This window comes from Colossoma macropomum, unplaced genomic scaffold, assembly GCF_904425465.1.
Source record: "Colossoma macropomum unplaced genomic scaffold, Colossoma_macropomum, whole genome shotgun sequence".
NCBI classification, from domain to species: Eukaryota; Metazoa; Chordata; class Actinopteri; order Characiformes; family Serrasalmidae; genus Colossoma; species Colossoma macropomum.
Genome location: NW_023494807.1, coordinates 25,261,521 through 25,268,630, shown reverse-complemented (window position 1 = coordinate 25,268,630; position 7,110 = coordinate 25,261,521).

Below are 7,110 nucleotides of genomic sequence, written 5' to 3'. Positions count from 1 at the left end.
AACTTTACAGGAGAAGGAAAAAAACCTACTTTTAATGTAAGTCAAAGGAACCAGACTTTCCAAGTCATTTTGGGCCGTTTCTTTTGGTCAATTCATCATAAAATTTACACACAATGTAAAGAACAACAGGCATTTTCAAATTATGTCAAAAGCTTTTCTTCCGACAGCAGCGATATGTTTAGTGGAGGTGTTAAGACCTGAAAACATTGCCCTAGAGGTTGTAATCATTGTTAGTTTAGTCATTAAAACAATGTTACACCTAATGGTCACATTGCTAATAATGAATAGAATCTAGCCACCAGTTAGCATAATGTCATTTTCTAATTGCTGGCTGTTTACTTCCACTGCTAGCATCATTAGCACTTTGACTGGACCAGTAATTTAATGAGACCCCACAAGGAAAACTCATTTAGAAGTTTGACATTACATACATTCATTCATTCATTCATTCATTCATTCATTCATTCATTCAAACAAAATCACATTAATTAATTTAAACTAAACCTGAGAATAACTGTCATATAGGTTATTAAAGATTATGGCTTTCCTAGGATTCGTGTGCTAAACGTGAAATAAGCCTAAGAGCAGGAACTGAAACATGGGTCATCAGCTGCCACAGAAACCCATATTCCATCCTCCATGCCTAACCTGTGTACTTAAAATAAAGTAAGAAGGAATGATGTAAAAATATCAGTGCACAAAACGCCACCTTTCCCCCCAACCTGTGTTATGCAAAAACAATGACTCACCTTGATGATGGATGCTTTGAAGTTTGATCTGACCGGATATCAACATCAAAATGGCCTATAAGTGGACCTGAACCTGGAAACATGAAAACAAAGCCATTATTACCATCAACATTGCTAAAAATGAAGGGAAGCTACTCATTTGCAGGCCTATGCTTTCACTCACTGCTAGCAACATTAGCATTTTTGACAGGTCCAGTCCATGCTCTTTTAAAGAGGCTAACCTGATATTCATTTGAGCCAAAACTGAGAATAATAGTCATTTAGGTTATTAGAGATAATGGCTTTTCTTTCATACCTGTCCTAAAATTAAAATAATGAGCACCAGATCGCTCCAGCAGTGGCAGAAAGGGAGGCAGAGGCTGAAGCTATCAGCTGCCAGAGCTCTACACAAAAGTGAATACTTTGATGCAGAATGAAACAAGAAAGAATCACCCATTAGTGCAAGACACACAAACCCTTCTCCTTCTTTTCTTTTACAAAGCATACAGTTCTTAACAATTACTGCCCTTGATGGATGAATCATGAGCATAGCACATTAGAATAAGAACATGGGTCATCCAGCAAGAAACATTACCATGGCAATAGCAGGTCTAGAGTCAACAGGATCAAACATTAAAATTAAACCATGAAAGTGAGCTCCAACAACAAACAAAAGCCAGTTTCAACCAATTAGTGTAATTGCTGGGTATTGCCTTGGTTCATTGCTAGCAACATTTGCATCTTTCACTGTCCTGCTAGAAAAAAAAAACAGCATTTGTTGTGTTTTGGATGTCAGCATGCTGGTCAATCAGCATGACTATGCTAAGCGACCAGCTAAACCAGCACCAGACCTGCTTCAGACCAGTATAAACCATCTTAGACCAGCATGGAATTCAAGTTTTGTCAGCAGAGTGGACCCACCAAATCATTTAAAGAGGCTAACTTGAGCTAAAACTGAGATTAGAAAATGGCTTTTGTGTGATACCTGTGCCAACTGTAAAAATGGGTGCGTATCTATAGAGTGTCGTATGTTTTCAGGGCCAATGAGGAGCCAACTTTTCACTAGGAATGCACTTTCTCTTGGCTAGGTTTGCCTCAGTGATCTAAATTACCTAACTAAGCAAACTTCATTAATGCAAATCATTTTAGAAGTCAGAGTAATTTTGAATAATTGCTTTGTCTGGTTCAAGTGTGGTGCATTGGCATCCTTTTTGGAGGAGCCCAGAGCCTAATTAGCAAGTTACCAGTGTAAAGTACCAAACTTACATCAGCAGGCATGTGTAATACATGGAGCAGTTGAGCTTATCAAGCTCAGTATGAAAGCAAATCGGATGTTATAGATTATATATTAAGTAACAGACTAAATTAGTGTTGCATCATATCACAATGATATGTCAGCAAGTTCTGCTCAGGAAGAACTTGAAGAAACATGACTTATGCAACTTAGGGCTGATACACAGGAGTTGTTTCCAAGAACGATTTAATTGGTAAATGTGATAAAGCTAGAGGCTCCAGCTCATCACCAACATGAAACATATGTACAACGTACATTTACATAAATGTACCTACCTCTTGATGTGGTCTGTTGAGACTTCTAGGGGAACTGCTGGCCTGGTTATCATCCTCTTTTATCATATTGTAAAGGCCCACAACCATACAGAGTGAAGGGGGGGGTGATCCCGTCATCAGCCAACCTGATAAAGGAAGAAAAACATTGTTACTAGAAACCATGTAAAGTATGCTTAGCTGCATGATGTGTAGAGGCCTAATGACATGTCGGTTTTGAACACGGTGCCGAGTAATCATCTGAATATCGTTTTATGTTTGCTGAGCACCTACCCCTTTGTGTTAATTGGTTTAACCCGGGGCGGGGCTAGAGATATAAATACACAGGGAGGTCAGCAGGGGGAGCTTTTTGGAGTGAGAGCTTGAGAGTAGCCTCTTTGATCTCACTACCTTGAGACATGAAATTAAACCTGTGCTGAGGTTGAGCCAGGGTGTTAGAAGGTGGACCAGGCCAATGGGTGTAATTTTGGGCGTATTTGCACTTACCTTTGGAGTTCCAATCCTACATTTTAGTAAACCCAGGATTCCTGCCCAGCCAATTGATCAGGTGTGAATCTGAAAATTGTCCAACATCAGAGTAAACAGTGGCTGATGCAGAATTTTTAACTAGGGGTGGCAGGTGGTTTGGACAGGATGTTGGAACGGGGGCCGGTGTGGGAGTTGAAGAGAGTTTGGAGAGTTGTTCTGGCCATAGCGAAACAACTCTGCCCTTAATGGCAATGCGGCACAGAGCAGACATACTTGCAATGCTAATGTGGGACCAAGGAGGTCGGGGAGGGCGGGTGGTTGGAGAGCTGTTACGCTGACAGCACAACTTTCTCTTAAAGGCAGATACACCCACCCGGCAGTGAGGTGGAAGCCAAAGACATGGCAGAAATTTTGGGGTGGCATCTGGGGTGGTCAGTCAGATTTTAGGGACACTGGCTACCCCGACTATCACTTTAAAATTGTGCTTGTTTGTGAACATGAGGCCCTTGGAATATAGACCTGGGAAAAAAGGCACTGTTTCCAAAATTACATAGAGGAAACATAGGGGGCTAAAACCTTAGGGCTGTTTCCCAGACATTTCAAAAGAAAAAAAGGCACTGGAAACATAAGGACGACCCTAGTTTGCTCAAGTATTGGCATAAACTGAAGCAAAGGCTGCAATCATGCATGTCTAAATTAATGCAAGGGAAAATCGCCCTTGTGAAAACATTAATGTACAACATGGCACTTGAAAGCCTTCTCCTTCCCTCATCATGCAGACAACTGCTAACCTTGATAATGAATAAATCCTAATAGATGTTTGATCTGACCAGGGCTTTGTCCATCATCAAGGTGAGTATCTAAGGCATTTCACATGACAACAAAAGCACAGGCTATCCAGCTAGAACCATTAGCATAGCAATAGCAAACCTGGACCTGGATCAAACAAGAAAACATGACCACTATCATCGAGCAGTGACACATGAAAAGAACAAACAGTCAGGCAGATAAGTAACACAATGACCTTCTGATGAGAGAAGGATCTTTACCGGTGACTTAACACACAAATTCACGTACACACACCCACCACACACACAGGGCTGGTGTTAGCTTCAAATCAGTAAACAGATCCGCTGGCAGTGCCATAATCTGTCTGTTATCGTGTCCATGACAGCATGTAAAAGAGCCTGGAGACACAAACTCAACACTAAAATGTCAGGGCTCGACATGGGCCACCATTTCACATGCACCAGCTAAGATATTGGGCTCAGGGTGGGCTCTGGGATTAGAACTGCTCTGGCAGCCATTTTCACAGAGGCCTGGAGAATGTACATCATCGGGTCATGAATAAATTGGTGACTATTGCCTACAACATGTTTGAAATATTAAAGACATATCTTATCTTTATTCTTTGGTGGCATTTTAGCCAAGTTTAAAAACTGTCATTGTAATGGAGAAACTGAAAAAAATCCTCTCTTGAAAGTTGCAGGCCTGAAGTTATGCTATTCCAGGCTAGTTTTGGGGTTTATTCCTACACACTGAGCAGTCACGATAAGAATGGCACTTGAATCCTACCAGAAATATGACCAATATAAAGATTATCAGTATAATTAAAGACTAATATCCCTGGTAGACACTGAGATTAGATGGGTTAAGTACATAAAGCATTGCTCCTAAACATCTCAATATGTGTAGCTTGTTTTACACTTTCTCCCCTGCACCTCTGGCTTATTATTACACATGGACATATTTTGATAAGATCAAGTATTATGATTGATAAATTAAACCCACATGGTTTCTCAGTCGTAAATCATTTTGAAGTCAATTCAGAGCTTGTCAACATTCTTATTAGTTCTCCTAATAATAAATAAAGTATTTAAAGGATTGGACGTTTTTCATTTTCTTATATCAAAGGGCCCATATTATGGAAATCTTTCTTTTCTTGCTTTTTTGAAATAAAAGAGCTTGATGCTATATGTAAACATTGTTAAAGTTTTAAAATGTGTCATTCACTCCTCAGTCTATAGTCTATAAATGAAAAGAAAGCTGTATAAACAGCAGTTCAGCTATACTCATTGACATTGAGGTTAAAGGATTGTTTCAGCCTAGAGTGCTTTTTGAATGAGGCTCAATACAGAGCAGCCAATCAGAACAGAGATCATTTAGATTAATCAGTCTTAAAGGCACAGTAACAAAAACAGCCTGTTCTAATTCTAAGGTATAAAGAGAGGTCAGAAGATGATCATGTAGAAATGATTTTGTATATAAACTCAAACTTTGGGGGGGAAATGTAAAATATGGACTTTTTTTCTGCTTGTTTTGTTGTTTAATTCTAAGCAGTAACAAGCAGCTGAAAATGGTCGTTTAAAAATAAATTAAAAATGAATGACTTGTTTTTGGTATATGGGTCGATGGCATATATAATAATGAGGAATGATGTTAGTGCAGTTTGCTGGACTGCTAAAGCTTTAGTAAATGGAAGCTGAAACTAGGGAGCTCCAAAGCCCAGTTAAACAACTTTTCAGGCTAGTGGTGTACCTCAGGGGACAATTTTGGGTCCACTTCTTTTTACCATGTATATTAATAATCTTTGTCACAATGTTCCAAATGCAAAATTAAATTTTTATGCTAAAGATTTTTTTATTGTAATATCACATTCTAGCTTTGTTTTGACATTTTTTACATGCACGTGCATGTATAGTCGTTTGCTTGGTAACAGACATAACAACTGATTATCGACCTCAAGTGAGAGGACTGGGATTTCGTAACTTGAAAAATAACGCTGTAAGATAAGATATAATTCCTAAAGTAAGACAAGATTTGCTTCTGTATATGTTTTTTTTAAAAATATCTTATTGTGACCTTTGCACTAAAGATTTCTGCAATATGGTCCCGGGTCACTAGAGATAATGTTTTTTCCTATGCTGTTCAAGAATAAATGAAGCACTGGAGGGATTTAGACTTTTCCCTATTTGCCTATATCTGTTTTTCTAAACATGTGTGTGGATACAGAATGTGTATGGGCAGGTGAATTTCTCCTGCTGTCCCTCTACTACCCTCATCATTCAGGTACAGTCTGACTCCTCATCAAATTGCAGCAGGACCCTATTACTTGCCAATTTCCTAGTCAATGATTTTTCATTTGCCCCATATTGCCAAGATACAGCACTCGTTGGAGGCTTGATGGATGGCCTGGTGCGAATGTGTCAGCGCGTGTGTGTGTGTGTGTCAAGCAGGGCTAGGGGGCAAAACGGTAATGTGTGCATGTGGGGGGTTAAAAGCTCTTGCCCTCCTCCACCCTGCCGGCTGTTGCACGCGCTCATCCGTGACCTGTGGCACATAGCTGCTTGCACGCACTCGGCGAAGGGAGTATTTACACGCAGCTCCAGGCGTCTGGAAGGCAAACAACAGCATTAGAGAATGCAAATTGAATATGCAGACAGAAAAAATGGGGCCTCGGGCATCGGAGGGTGAAGCAAAACTATTACGCAAGTCACTTCAGGAAGCGCTGAAGCACAGGCTAAACACTGCGGCCTAAAGGCAGGGCTGGGTATTGTGATTTATATCTTTAATAATTCATAAGCATTGTCAACGCCCAAATGAGACAAAAATGTGTTCCTATGGCAGTGTCAGTGTTTGCTGATGCACAATAGGTTGCTGTAGGCTATATTTTTTAATTGAATTTTGTGGATATAGAGATTTTTTTTTGTCCAAAAGTTTGCAGACACCTGATCATCTATTTCTTCTGAAATCAAGGCTGTTAATAAAGAGTTTGTCCCTCTTTCACAGCAGTAACAGCCTCTACTCGTCTGAGAAGACTTTAACTGCATTCCATCAAAGAATTCAGTCACAAAGAGCATAAGTGACGTCACATCCTGATGTTGGATGATTAAAGGCCGCTCTCATCTTAGAGGCATTGGATAGAGCACCATTACTCCAGAGAATGCAGTTCCACTGCTTACAAACCCAGGATTTGAACTGTAGCAGTGGTCTTGGAGATACCCTGGTAGAAAGTCTGAGTATTTCTTTACAAGTATTACTAGGCAGGAGTCATTTAACTTCATATCTGTATCAATAGAGATACATTTTACTGACAATAAGACACAGCAAGTAGTTCTAATAGCCTGCCCTTTCTTAGTTAATTAATTAAAATATTATCTAATATTCTTTTGCTAGGAAAAAATATATCAGCAGGTAGGTTTGGTGGGTTCAGTAAGAAGTAAAGCCAAATTATGATTCGGTTTGCTGTACAAATGGGTAAAATTACAGTCATATGTTGGTTGTTGTGCAAAAATATATGTAATTGCATGATGGCCCGGAACAGGCTAGTGTAAACACCACCCATCGC